The 15,527-nt window shown below is 36.6% G+C and overlaps 1 long non-coding RNA gene across 1 annotated transcript in view; it reads left to right on the top strand.

Annotated features, from left to right (window-relative positions):
* LOC129039178 (uncharacterized) overlaps positions 1-9,883 on the top strand; it is a 68,003-nt gene extending 58,120 nt beyond the window's left edge. The window contains exon 5 of the long non-coding RNA XR_008503279.2: positions 9,300-9,883. This is a non-coding gene — a long non-coding RNA (uncharacterized LOC129039178). The remainder of the gene's footprint in view (positions 1-9,299) is intronic.
* The last annotated feature ends 5,644 nt before the right edge of the window (positions 9,884-15,527 follow it).

Below are 15,527 nucleotides of genomic sequence, written 5' to 3'. Positions count from 1 at the left end.
GATTTCAAATGTTCTCAACACAAAGAAATGATAAATGTTTGACATGATAAATATCCTAAATACCAAAATTTAATTATTACACATTGTGTGCATGTACCAAAATTTCACATGTATCCCATAAATACTACAACTGTTATGTATCAATTTTTAGAAAGGTAAAAATAATTGCCAATACCAGCTCTGTAAGTTTGGACTAATTACTTAACCTGTTAAGTCTAGCTTTCCTCACTTATTAAAGGGGTATACTATCTAGTTTACAATATTATATGAAAAAATAAGGTTAATAATGCAGGTTATTACTGTGTCTATCACATATTTGTACTCAATAAACATTCTTTGTCACAGATACATATATGCAAATAGAAGAGAGACCAATGGTCTTTGCTTGGAAGCACTGTGAATCCACATAGGTTACTCATGAACTGAGCCTTGGAAGGTAATCAGGATTTTGCCAGATAGAAAAAGTAAGGAAGGACATTATAGTTAGAGAATGACATATGATGCTAGTTATTCTTCATTCACTTCTATAGATTCCTCATCTGCCCACCTCTTTATAACCTGGAAGAACGGCCTGTAGGAACTGCATTACCCAGGCTTCCTTATCCACCAGCTTCTGCTGGGATCAGCCAATGGTAGGCACACGCAGGATAATGGAAGGTGAAAAGAAAGACAGTTTAAGTTATTTATCTTTTCAGGTCACCTAATTCTCATGGCTACTACTCTCGCTGGTTTCCAGTAACAAATTCAGGTCTAGAGGCAGTAACAGCTTTCCAGTATTGCTGGCTAATACGCACCTCAGTGATCTTTGTTGGTTTCCCTCTCCTCTCCCCACACCTTTCTAAATAGTCCCTACATTTAGCCTTCTCCAGATTTAACACTATAGGTCTGTGTTTCTTTCCTGCCAGTACCCAGACCTTTACAACATGTAGATCATAGGGAGCAAAAATACATGGTTTATTTAGGGAATGATAAATAGTTCAATTTCTCCCCATTTCCAAAATAACAAAAATGAATAAAATATAAAAAACATCTCTCCTAATATTCTTCTGGAACTATCACCCTTTTTCTCCTTTTTCTCCCATCATCAAGACTTGTTATCGAAAAAGAAGGGGGGAGTTCATACTGAGTCACCCAACTCTTCACTCCTTTTCAGTCAGGCTTCAAGGCCACCCTTCCCCAACATTTCTTGAAAATACTATCCAAGTGCCTGTAACAACAGCTTCTGAACTATAGATATCCCTTGTCAGATTTAGAAAGTTCCCTTCAATCTCTAATTTGCTGAGAGTTTTTATCGTGAATGACTGTTCAATTTTATCAAATATTTCTTTGCATCTACTGAGATGATCATATGGGTTTTTACCTTTATTCTGTTAGGTGGTAAATTACATTGATTAATTTTCAAATATTAAATCACCCTTGCATTCCTGGAATAAACCTTACTTGGTCATTTTTCATGTTATACATAACTGGGTGCCATTTACTATTTTCTTTTTTAGAATTTTTTAGCCCATGTTCACTAGCAACATTGGCCTATAATTTTCTTTTTTACTGTCTTTTTCATGTTTTGGTATCAGAATTATACAGGCCAAAAACTGAATTGAGAAATATTCCTTACACAATTATCCCTCAGTTTACTCCCTAAGCCTTTTTCTCATAGTGTTGTTTCTTTCCAGCCATTTTATTTTTCCACTTCTAGTTCTGTGTCCATTGTTCAAATTCTAGAGTTTGATAAGATTTTACCAATTGTCTTAGTATATAGCAAGACGCATCAGGGTAAATAAGTAGGTTGGTAGCTTGGGTCCAGAGAGAGAGAGAGATCTTTTTATATGTATAAGAGACATATATGCACACACACATATATGTTTATATATATATATATATATAATGTATATATTCTTAAGCTTTTTGGGTTCAGGAGTATATGTGCAGGTTTGTTACATAGGTAAACTTGTGTCACAGGGGTTTGCTGTCCAGATTATTTCATCACCCAGATACTAAGCCTAGTAGCAAATAGTTATTTTTTCTGCTCCTCTCCTTCCTCTCACCCTCCACCCTCTGGTAGGCCCCAATGTCTGTTGTTCCTCTCTTTGTGTTCATAAGTTCTCGTTATTTAGCTCCCACTTATAAGTGAGAACATGCGGTATTTAGTTTCCCATTCCTGTGTTAGTTTGCTAGTGATAATGGCCTCCAGCTCCATCCATGTTCCTGCAAAAGACATGATATTGCTTTTTTGTTATGGCTGCATAGTATTCCATGGTGTGTGTCTGCCACGTTTTCTTTATTCAATCTGTCATTGATGGGCATTTTGGTGGATTCCATGTCTTTGCTATTGTGAATAGTACTGCAATGAACATATACATGCATGTGTCTTTATGATAGAATGATTTATATTTCTTTGGGTATATATTTAGTAACAGGATTGCTGGGTCAAATGGTAGTTCTGTTTTTAGCTCTTTGAAGATTTGCCACACTGCTTTCCACAATGGTTGAGTTAATTTACACTCCCACAAACAGTGTATAAGCATTTCATTGTCTTCACAAACTTGCCAGCATCTGTTTTTTTTTTTTTTGACTTTTTAATAATAACCACTCTGACTGGTGTGAAATGATATCTCATTGTGGTTTTAATTCGAATGTCTCTAATGATTAGTGATGTTGAGCTTTTTTTCATATGCTTGTTGGCCACATGTATGTCTTATTTTGAAAAGTTCATGTTCTTTGCCCACTTTTTAATGGGGTTGATTTTTTTCTTGTAAATGTGTTTCCATATACATGCTGGATATTAGACCTTTGTTGAATGCATAGTTTGAAAAATTTTCTCCCATTCTGTAGGTTGTCTCTTTACACTGTTGATGGCTTCTTTTGCTATGCAGTTGTTCTTAGATTCCATTTGTGAACTTTTGCTTTTGTTGCAATTGCTTTTGACATCTTTGTCATGAAATCTTTGGCTGTTCTTATGTCCAGAAGGGTATTACTTAAGTTTTCTTCCAGGGTTTTCCTAGTTTGGGGTTTTACATTTAAGTCTTTAATCCATCTTGAGTTTATTTTTGTACATGGTGTAAGGAAGGGGTCCAGTTTCATTCTTCTGCATATGGCTAGCCAGTTATCCCAGCACCATTTATTGAAGAGGTAATCCTTTCCCCATTGCTTGTTTTTGTCAGATTTGTTGCAGATTAGATAGTTGCAGGTTTGTGGCCTTATTTCTGGGCTCTCTTGTGTTCCATTGGTCTATGTGTCTCTTTTTGTACCAGTACCATGCTGTTTTAGTTACTAATAATCCTGTAGAATAGTTTGAAGTTGGGTAATTTGATGCCTTCAGCTTTGTTCTTTTTGCTTAGGATTGCCTTGGCTATTTGGGCTCTCTTTTGTTTCCACATGAATTTTCAAATAGTTTTTTCTAGTTCTGTGAAGGATGTAATTGGTAGTTTGATATGAATAGCACTGAATCTGTAAATTGCTTTGGGCAGTATGGCCATTTTAATGATATTTATTTTTCCTATCCATGAGCATGAGCATAGAATGTTTTTCCATTTGTTTGTGTCATCTCTGGTTTCTTTGGGCAGTGGCTTTGTAATTCTCATTGTACATAACTTTCACCTCCCTGGTTAGCTGCATTCCTAAGTATTTTACTCTTTTTTGTGGCAATTGTGAATGGGATTGCATTCCTGATTTGCCTTTCAGCTTGGCTGATGTTGTTGTATAGGAATCGTTGTTGTATAGGAATGCTAGTGATTTTTTTACATTGATTTTGTATCCTGAAACTTAGCTGAAGTTGTTTCTCAGATCAAGGAGCTTTGGGACAGAGACTACGGGCTTTTCTAGATATAGAATCATGTCGTCTACAAAGAGGGATACTTTGACTTTCTCTCTTCCTATTTCTTTATTTCTTTCTCTTGTCTGATTGCTCTGACCAGGCCTTCCAGTACTATGCTGGCTAGGAATCGGAGAGAAGGCATCCTTGTCTTGTGCCAGTTTTCAAGGGGAATGCTTCCAGCTTTCGACCATTGAGTATAATATTGGCTGTGAGTTTGTCATAGATGGCTCTTATTCTTTTGAGGTATTTTCTTTCAATACCTACTTGGTTGAGAGTTTTTAACATGAAGCAATGTTGAATTTCATCAAAAGCCTTTTCTGCATCTATTGAGGTAGTCTTTTGGTTTTTGTTTTTAGTTCTGTTTGTGGGATGAATCACATTTATTCATTTTCATATGTTGAGCCAACCTTGTATCCCAGGAATGAAGCCTACTTGATCATGGTGGATTAACTTTTTAACGTGCTGCTGGATTTGGTTTGCAAGCACTTTGTTGAGTATTTTTGTATCAATGGTCATCAAGGATATTGGCCTGAAGTTCCTTTTTTTTGTTGTGTCTCTGCCAGCTTTTGGTATCAGGATGATGCTGGCCTCATAGAATGTGTGGAGAAGAGGCCCTCCTCAAGTTTTTGGAATAGTTTCAGTAGAAATGTTACCAGCTCTTCTTTGTACTTCTGGTAAAATTCAGCTGTGAATCCATCTGGTTCTGTGCTTTTATTTGATTCGTAGGCTATTTATTAATGACTCAATTTCAGATCTTGTCATTGGTCTGTTCAGGGAATCAATTTCTTCCTGGTTACGTCTTGGGAGGCTGTGTATGTCCAGAAATTTCTCCATTTCTTCTAGATTTTCTAGTTTGTGTGCATTGAGTTGTTCATAGTAGTTTCTGATGGTTGTTTTTATTTCTGTGGGATCAGTGGTAACTTCCCTTTTGTTGTTTAAAGAGATTTTTATTAAGCCTTTGTTACATTTCACCTAAGCCAAAAAGAAAAAAAAAGAGAAGAGAAAAGAAAGAAAAGAGAACAGAAAAGAAGAAAAGAAAAGAAAGAAAGAAAAGAGAAGAGAATAAAAGAAAAGACCAGACCCACAGAATCCTATGGGATCTGCTGACATGTTTGTCTGAACTTCGTCTTCCACATCACTGTCAAGATAGTTTTTCTAACTCACTACTCCAAAATCTATGAAAAGCCTCCAGAAGCCCCCAGTTGCCCTCCAAATTATAACTGCATTTGGTTCACACTTTTCCCTCCTCCTGAAATGACTTTCCTTCTTATTCCACTTTTAAAAACTTTATCACCTGCAAAATTCACTTCAAAAAGAGCTCCCTCCATGAAGGTTTAATAACCCTCTTGGCCCTAAAGGAATGACATCTCCTATTTGGCCTGTTCACATTGCTGCACTGCACTGGTAACTCTTCAACAAAACCCATTTTTACTCTTGCCTCTTATTGTTACTTATGTATAGGTCTTATTGCCTCTTTCAACCTCAACTAAACTATTTAAGAGAAGTATACTCATCTGTTTATTTCCTGCTGGGTCTAGTCCAATCTCTTATAATTTTTAGAACATTAAAAAGCTATTTGCTGAAGTGAATTGAGTTGAAATTGGTATAGACAAGACAGTATGTCTGGTCATCTTAATCTATATGTTATTGAACAATGTGCCAGCTGGAATCTCCTTTTATGCAATGTCCTTCTCGGCATTCTTTTTCCTTTCCCATGGCATTTTGAGTCCTACTGCTAAAGTAGAAAATTTAAGAAAGCATGTTTTCCATAGTGAATGAAACATAGGTAAAATTCTGATAAAAATAAAGCATTAGAACTGAACATCCAATTAGTAAATTCTAATAAATTCATGGACTAAAACAAAAGTTATCATAAAAGTAGCTAGCAATGCACAAGGACAGGTTTACATAATATTATGCAATTTATGCTTATTTTCTTTTTCCAGTGCTCATTCTTTCCAAATGTTTGTTATCTATGCTGTATCTTGATGAGAGGAAGAAAAAAAGAAAAATGAATAAACCATATCTTACAAAATGATTTCCAGTCTGTAGTTTGTAACCTGAAATAAAATATACGTATCTATTTATATTGACTTCCTAGTCAGGAAAAAATGATAAGCAAACAGCAGCAACAAAAGAGCTGTAACCCTTTGACCACCGAGAGTGTTATGAAGGCTTAGTGCTGCCATCCAGCATCCAGCAGTCAGACTGTCAAAGCATAGCATGTAAAGTCTGAGACAGCATAGCATTTCTAAATCAATAAAACATCAACTTGGTCCTACTTTTGATGCAAAAAAATTCTAGTGGTTTAACCCAGAAATAGAGTGAAATACAGAAATAACAGAAGATAGAAGATCAAAATTGTACTCAAGATTACTTACTTTTTTTTTTAAATACCATTTGAACACCCAAAACAAAGTTAAATATGAGAATGTATGTCAGAATTAGAGATGAATAACAGGGACATGGATGTCTCTGAGCTAAAGCTAATGTGGGCATCGTAGCTATGGATGAAAGCTGTTGCAAGAATGAGTTAAAGGCCCTGAATGCTTGCTGATCTTTCTTCCACGTAATGAAGTTTCTTCAGTATTTTTCTAGACCCTGCCTCTTTTGGACCACACTGTATATTTTCCTTTCTCCCTCACTTCTTCTAGAATACTATCTTGAAACATATCAGTCCAGCCAATATATATATAAAAATAAAATAAGAAAAGCATTTCAAATATGATTCAGATCATATCCAATCATCTACATATTCAAAAATATCTAAGGAAAAAATAAACACAGTGATCCCATTATTATGTGACTTGCTTTGTGTTTCTGCTTCTGCACTTAAGACAAGAGCTATCTTATATAAATGAATTAATCTGTAAATTTAAGTTAGGTGGAGTGAGGAATTACTTTGATGACATTGATCAAGGAGAAAAGAGTAAGGGAATATGAGACGATCCTCAGTCTGGAGGAAGGGAAACATATAGAGCTATGTGAAACAAGCTACCAGTGGAAAGGCAATGAGCAGGCCACAAGGGATAGTGAGGAAAGAGTATCAAAAAGGAAGAAGTCTGAAGAGATTTAGAGGGTAGAATAGAATGAAAAAAGGGTTGTAGAAATAATTTGTGAATATTGGTGTTAGATACCTAGGAAAAGAAACAAGTTCAAAAGAGTAATATTTTTTTTTCAAATGTAAGATAATGATTCTGCTGATTGTATTGTAGTGTCGTAGAATATGCAAAAAGTGCCTCCTGAAATTGTGCTCTACACAATGCGTGTGGCCAGATGTGAGGGCTGTAATGGAAATGTTCAAATTAAACAGAGGACATGTCACTGAAGAACCTTCCAGAAAGTACTTTGCTTTCTATCGCAAGCAAAAGGCATGGTCTACTAGGAAGTATCTTCCCTAGAAATACGAAGACCAGGCTTCTCACCATGATGCCATTATTATTTTGGACCACATGAAATTACCAATATCAGACAAATTTTTTACCTGTAAAAGTTTTAATTTCACAGAGTTCAACCTAATAGTTGAATAATCTTGGTAAAGACATTTTACTTTTGTGGGTCTTAGTTTACTTATCTATAAAATGAGAATTTTAGGCTAGATCAGTGAGTTTCAATATATATTTTTGCATGTTCTCTCTCCCATAACCATATCAGCAATACCTCTCTTGATGCACAGTGATTGCAGATATGGATAGGGGTAGGAGCACCACATTTTCTCTCTCCAGTAGACAGAAATTCTGATATGCTCCTTTACTAAGCCATTCCTCTCTCCTGCCCTATTGAAAACACTGGGTGAGATGCCAGAATTGTTCTAAAGAACAGAATGGTTCTCTCAGTGTCAGGTAGTAAAAGTTACAGTACAATTGGTGTCAAAAGTCTGGAAGAATACACCCCATAATCATAATTTTATGCTATGTATCTTGATTCTTCTCCTGTGGCAAACGCAAGTCACATGCTGAGTAAAAACAAGTCAATGGGCTGAGGATGTGACCATTTTGACGTTCCACCTCCTAGGGAAAATAGCAACCAGGAATAACGGACAAGGCTAAAGCCCAAGGCAACGTGCTAAAGTGGAGAATCCTCTACTCTCCTTTGGGAGGTCATATGAATGAAGAGAATGCAGCCTTGCTTAGGAAAAGGCAGAGCAGTGCTACTTAGGCTATAGCACTTGTGACTCCATTTTGTAATTTCTGTTTAATTTGCTGTTTTGACACAAGCCTCACAGCTTCTTGAAATCATCCATCTTTGTATCCCAAATATCTATCATAATGTCTTCTTGTCATTTAGTAGACACAAATACTTGTCCCTTTCTGAGCCTTCATTGCCATTAGGAGATAATTTTAAAATTTGGACAAAAAGTTTACAAAAATATTACAAATAAGTCCTTTATACCCTCTGCCTAATTTTGTGTGTTTTTAACATTTTGCCATATTTGTCTTACCCTTCTCACTCTAAACAATTTTAGAGTGGGTCACAAACATCATGGCCCTTTACCCCTACTGAAACGGTTTGGATATGTGTTCCCACCAAAATTTCATGTCGAATTGTTATTCCCAGTGTTGGAGGAGGGACCTCGTGGGAGGTGACTGGTTCATGGGGGTGGATTTTGCCCTTGCTGTTGTCGTGATAATGAATGAGCTTTCACATGATCTGGTTGTTTAAAAGTGTGTAGCACCTCCCCCTTTGTTCTCTCTTCTTCCTGCTCTGGCCATGTAAGATGTGCCTGCTCCCTCTTTGCCTTTTGCCGTGATTGTAAGTTTCCTGAAGCCTCCCCAGCCGTGCTTCCAGTATTGTCTGCAGAACTGCAAATCAATTAAACCTCTTTTCTTTATTAATTACCCTGTCTCCGCTGTTTCTCTATAGCAGTGCAAGAATAGACTAATACACCTACGTACTTCAGTGTGTATTTCCTAAAAACAAAGAAATTATATTTGATAACCACTATATACTATCAAAATCAGATTATAATCCATATATTTGAACCATAGTTATACTTTGTCAATTATGCCAGTGTATTTATTTATTTATTTATTTATTTATTTTTGAGAGGGAGTCTCACTCTGCTGCCCAGGCTGGAGTGCAGTGGCATGATCTCAGCATACTGCAACCTCTGCCTCCTGGGTTCAAACGATTCTCCTACCTCAGCCTTTCAAGTACGTAAGATTACAGGTGCGTATCACCAGGCCCGGCTAATTTTTGTATTTTAGTAGAGATGGGATTTCACCTTGTTGGCCAGCCTGATCTCGAACTCCTGACCTCAAGTGATCCACCCGCCTCAGCCCCGCAAAGTGCTGGGATTACAGACTTGAGCCACCGCGGCGTGCCGCCAACTTCATAGCAACTTTTCCAGTCAACAGTACAGACATTGTAGTTAATTTTTATTTCATTTTACTCTCTTTTGATTTGGAACAAGATAATAATTTCTGAATGGAAACTAAGGTGTATTCTGTCATCTTAACTCTTTTTTTTAAATTTCTTAGTACAGTGCTAAATTCGCTAACACCTGGAATTTCAAAGACAACAGTGGAAAGGGAATGAGACTTGGAATCAAAAGACTTCAGTTTCAATCTAAAGTCCCTGAATGTGTAAACTATTGTGATTTTTCTTAGCTACAGCCCTCTCACTTATAAAACGTTTACTGTCCTCAGTAGTACATTGTGAAATATCTTGTGAGAAGGCTTTATATATAGTGAGGAACTATCCAAGCATTAATAAATTTTTTTCATCTCTAGCTACATATCCCTTGATCATAAAGAAGATACTACAAAATATTCAAAGATAAAATATTAACACTCACCAGCAAAACAAAATATGGAATGATTTAGAGAGGTTTGGGGCATATACAGAAGAAAAATAATCAGAAAATTCTAACAAACTGTCTAAATGACATACAGTTTCTCATTCTTAATGCTATTGATATTTTAGACATGATAATTTATTGTCATAGTGGAAGGCGGAGACTGTCCTGTGCATTGTATGATGTTTAGTCATATTCCTTTTTAAGTGGCCCAACAGATTTCCACTTGCTTCAAAGTTAGTCATTTCCACTGTGATTAGAATATATATATACATACACATCTGTTTTACAAATATTAATTTATGGTATAAGTGTATATTTACATATCTACTTTGCTCGTTTATCTTGAGTTCCTCATTGGTAGGAACCACATATTTCTAATCTTCCCAGTATTGCAGTATATCTCTTGATAAATATTTGGTGGAGAAAGGAAGGAATGAGAGAGGAAGTAAAGAAGGAGGGAGGGAGGGAGAAAGGGAGGGAGGGAGTGAAGAAAGAAGGAAGGGAGGAAGGAAGGAAGGAACTTAAGGTTATAGTTGTTACAGAAGATCTAGTGGAATAATTTGCAGAACTGAGAGAGAATGACCTGGATCCAAGGGCCTCATGAGAATCCATCTGGAAAACATTTCTTGATATTGGACACTTTTTTGACTGAAGGTTATAAAATTAAAACTCTCATTAAAAAACCAGATATGTGCTATTTTAAGCTCCAATTTAAGTTTTTCATCAAGAAAAGGTGTATGTGGGTGAGTGTATATACCTTCATATGACATTTCTGCTCCCAAAATGATAAAGTAAATATTATGCTATTGTTGATTCTTCCTTTTTTTCTTCCAAGTGGTACCAGATGCATATGTAATTAAAGGGAACAATTCTCTCTTAAATCTTATTGGAGAAAGATTTGTTTGCTTTGTTTTGTTTTTTAGTAAATATACCAGAGCAGAGTTGTCAAGATAATTATTATTTATTTTGTTTGGCTTTGACTGGATGAAATGGGCACAGCCATCATAGCCTTTTTTTTTTTTTTTTTTTTTTTTTACTTTCAGTTCTGGGATACATGTGCAGAACTTGCAGGTTTGCTACATAGGTATACATGTGCCATGGTGGTTTGCTGCAAGATCATGGCATTTTTAACAGGAGATTGATGTTAGTTTTTTATTTGTTTATTAAATTAAGAGAAATGTTAAGCAGATGAATTTTTGCTATTGTTTATTAAATTAAGATAAATTTTATGCAGCTAAATGCAAGTTGAAATATACAATTTAATAATTGTTCACAAATGCAAATATTCAAATAAAAACTTTCCCAAATATGATATAAAACACTTCTGGCCAGGGCAGTGGCTCCCGCCTGTAATCCCAGCACTTTGGGAGGCCGAGGCAGGCAGATTGCCTGAGGTCAGGAGTTTAAGACCAGCCTGGCCAACATGATGAAACCCCGTCTCTACTAAAAATATAAAAATTAGCTGGGCCTGGTGGCAGGCGCCTGTAATCCCAGCTACTCAGGGAGGCTGAGGCAGAATAGCTCAAACTCGGGAGGTGGAGGTTGCAGTGAGCCGAGATCGTGCCACTGCACTCCAGCCTGGGTGACAAGAGTGAGACTTCAACTCAAAAAAAAAAGAAAAAAAATATTCCATCACTCAGAACATCGTCCCTTGTTCAGTCCATCTCCACCTCTCTAAGCAACTATTTTTCTGATTTCTTTCAACATAGATTCTTGTGTAATTATTCATGTAAATAAAATCAAACAGTATATGAATTTTAGCTAGCTTTATTCACTTAATATAATCTTTTTCAGATTCACCTATATTGTTGTCTGTATCCAAAACTGACTTTCTTTTAGCACTAAGTGGTATTTCATTGTACAAATACACCATAATTTGTTATTTGTATTCCCATTGATGATCATAAGAGTTATTTCTGGGTTTTGGTGATTAAAAATAAAGCCGCTATGAACATTCTTGTACAAGACATTTTAAAGACACATGTTTCCCTTTCTCTTGAGTAAATATCTAGGAGTGGAATTGCTAAGTGATTATCATATGTTTAACTTTTTAAGAAACCACAAATAAATTTTCTAAAGTAGTTGTACTACATTACCCTGCCACCAGCAATATATGAGTTCCACTTACTTCATACGCTTGCCAGCACTGGATATTATCTATGTTGTGCGAAAAAAAATTCTGGTTTATGTATATGGTATATCGTTGTGGTTTTATTTTTCATTTCCCAGATAATGTGATATTCAGTATCTTCTCACATACTTCTGGGCCATCCTATATCTTCTTTTGTGAGATCTACTCAATTCGTTTACCCACCTTAATGGACTATTTGTCTTCTTCTTATGGATTTGAAGAATTCTTTAAATATTCTGAATACAGTTCTGTCGTTGAACATATGTATTTTTAATATCTTTTCTTCTGCCATAGTCTGGCTTTCCCTCTTTTATTGGTGCAAAAAAAAAAAGAATTCTTAAATATTTTAATGAAGCCTAATTTATGATTACTTCTTTCAAGTTTAGTGCATTTTTGTTCTCTAAGCAGCTTTTGCCTATGCCTAGGTCACAAAAATATTCTTTATATATTTTTCTAAGAGATTTATTGTTTTAATCTTATAATTTAAGGCTAAAATCCTTGAATTTGTTTCTGTGTGTAGTGTAAGGTGAAGCTAACATTCATTTTTTCCCATGTATTTATCCAATTAGTTGCTCTATTATCATTTATTGAAAGGGTAAAGTGTCTTCATTGTCCTCTGGTCTTCAATGTTCTGATGATAATTCAGCCATCATTTGTATAATTGTTCCCTTATATGTGATGACCTCTTTCCTCTGACAGCTTTCAGTATTTTGCCTTTATCTTTTATTTTCTAAAGTTTTACCATGATGTGCTTAGATGCAGTTTACTTTGTGTTTATCTTGCTGGGAGTTATCTAGGCTTCTTGGATCTATAAATGTATGTTGTTCACCAAACTTGAAAAATTTGGGGCCAATATATTTTAAAATAAGTTTTGTTTGCTTCTTTCTCTTTATATTTATCTATTTTGATGTTTACTGACTCCTTTGTATTAGTTTTCAATTGATGCCGTAACAAATTGCCACAAACTTAGAGGCTTAAATACACAAAAAATTGTTATAGTTTTGTAGAACAGAAATCTGACACAGTTTCTACTGAGCTAAACCAAGGAATCGGGAAGGCAGTACTTCTTTCTGAGAGCTCCAGGTAAGAATCTGTTTTCTTGCACATTCAGGTTGTTGGTGGACTCCAGATTCTGTGAAACTGACATTCCTGTTTCTTTGCTGACTGTAGCTGAGGGCCAGCTTTGGCATGTGACTTCCTCAGCTTCTAAACCAGCAACAGGTCATGTCTCTCTCAGCACTTCAAATCTCTCCTGCCCTTTTCCATTATCTCAAATCTTTGACCTACTTCCACTTTTCAGGGCCCATGTGATAATCCAAGATAATGTCTCTACTTTAAAGTTGACAGCCTGAATTCCTTCTGCAAAATTCCATTTTCCATGTAAAGTAACATATGCACAGGTTCCAGAGATTAAGGTGTAGACATCTTTGGCAGAGGGAAGGGGCCGGCATTATTTGGCCTACCACAGCTTTTTATCTGCTGACTTCAATCTGCTGCTAAATTCATCCATGGAACTTTTTTATTTCGGATGCTAAATTTTTTATTTCTAGAATTTCTATTTGATTTTCTTATAGTTTTCATTTCTCTACAGAGACTCACCATCTGTTCACTTACTATAGTCATCTTTTAAATTAAGTCCTTATGATAGACGCTTTTAAGTCCTTTACTGTTAATTGTCTACTAATTTTCATGGTATGTTAATTTCTTCTGTTCTTGAGGATGGCTCACATTTTCCTATATTTTCATATATCTAATGAATCCTTCTTGCACACTTGATATTATGGATAGAGACTCTGGTTTCTGTTAACTTCCCGTCAGAAGTGGTGCTTTTGTTAGTTTGTCTGTTTGCTTGTTCATTTGTTTGCTTTTTCTGGCAACCAGTGAAATTGTTGACTAATCACACTGAATTTTTGAAGACTTTATTTTATATTTTGTTAGGGTCAATCTGCTTCACCTTTATTCCTAGACTTAAAGTATAGCCCTTAATCAACAAACACAGTATTTACATCTAATATGGAGTATTTCATGGGTTTTACAGAAAGTCTGAGGTATTTATCAAGCAGGATTCAAACTCCAAACACTGTCATCCCACCAAGAGGCAATGGCTGAAATCTATGCTTAGCTTTCTTATCCTTTAAGTTTGTATTTCCCCTGGACTCCTTAGAGTATGCCCAATACATAAATTTCAGAAAATGACACAAAGGATTGAAGGCAGTTAAATTAAAAATTTTGGGAATCCTCTTTCTGTGGCCCCTTCATTTCTGGACTTTCTCTCGTTAATTCCTACTCACTCTGTTAGCCTCTAACTCTGTCCTCTAACATCACAGGTTGATAAAAACTGTGCCTTCTGCTTAGTTGTATCCAATTGCACCACTCATTGATTGGGTATTTCCCCTCACTGTAAATGTGGCTGTCACCCAGCATGGTTTCCTTTTTTCAGTGTCAAATATTGTTCAGTGTCTGCCTAGTTTTGATTGTCCTCCAGCGCCTTCAAATAGCTTTACAAAAAATATTTTGTCCAGGATTTATAATTGCTATCTGCAGGAAGCCTAGTCCAATACAAGAAACTTCATCATTACTATAACTAGAAATTTGACTCGTTTTTCAAAGGATAAGAATAAGCTTTTAAAGAATAACTTTGCCTTCTGTGTTGAAAATATACAGTAAGACAAGGAGTCAAGGATAGAATCTGAGAGGCAATTAGGGATTTCTTACAATAATCCAGGAAAGAGATCAGGTTGGCTTGTAATAGAATGGCAGAGGAAAGGTGGTTAAAAAGTTATCAATTCAGTAAATAGTTTGTAAGCAGAGCCTAAAAGCTTCCCAACAGATGGAGAGAGACGATAAAAGAGAGAAGTCAAGGATTTCTTCAAGACTTAGTAACTTAGCAGTTTTCAGTAACTGGCATGAAAAAGTTATACTGGGGCCTTGAGGGTGACGGGGAAAGGGCAAATAATATGAGTTTAGTTTTTTTTTTTGTTTTTTGTTTTTTTTTTGAGATGGAGTCTCACTGTCGCCCAGGTTGGAGTGCAGTGGCACGATCTCGGCTCACTGCAGGCTCTGCCTCCCGGGGTTCATGCCATTCTCCTGCCTCAGTCTCCCGAGTAGCTGGGACTACAGGTGCCCACCACCTCGCCCGGCTAATTTTTTGTATTTTTAGTAGAGACGGGGTTTCACCATGTTAGCCGGGATGGTCTCGATCTCCTGACCTAGTGATCCGCCCTCCTCGGCCTCCCAAAGTGCTGGGATTACAGGCATGAGCCACCATGCCCAGCCGAGTTTAGTTTTAAGCCATTGTATTAGTTAGGGTTCTGCAGAGAGACAGAAATAATAGCATATATGTATATATAAAAGGGAGTTTATTAGAGAGAATTGGCTCACACAGTTACAAGGTGAAGTCCCACAGTAACTTGCCTGAAAGCTGGGGAGAGAGTAGCTGGTAGGGGCTCAGTCCAAGTCCAAAAGCCTCAAAACCAGGGAAGCCCACAATGTAGCCTTCAGTCTGAAGCCAAAGGCCCAAGAGCCCCTGGGAGGCTGCTGATGCAAATCCCACTCTACGAAAGGTCAGAGAACCTGAAGTCTGATGTCCAAGGGCAGGAGGAGAGAAAGTAAGCATCTGGCATGGGAAGGGAGAGACAGTAAGAGACTCCACAGCTGCTTATCCCCATTCTTTTGGCTGTTTTGTTCTAGCTGTGCTGGCAGCCGATTGGATGGTGCCCACACACATTGACGGTGGATCTTCCTTCTCTCAGTCCACTGACTCAAATGTCAATTTCCTCCCG

This window comes from Pongo pygmaeus, chromosome 5 (assembly GCF_028885625.2).
Source record: "Pongo pygmaeus isolate AG05252 chromosome 5, NHGRI_mPonPyg2-v2.0_pri, whole genome shotgun sequence".
NCBI lineage: Eukaryota > Metazoa > Chordata > Mammalia > Primates > Hominidae > Pongo > Pongo pygmaeus.
Note: the sequence above shows the minus strand (reverse complement) of the source record. Positions and strands in the feature narration are given on the sequence as shown.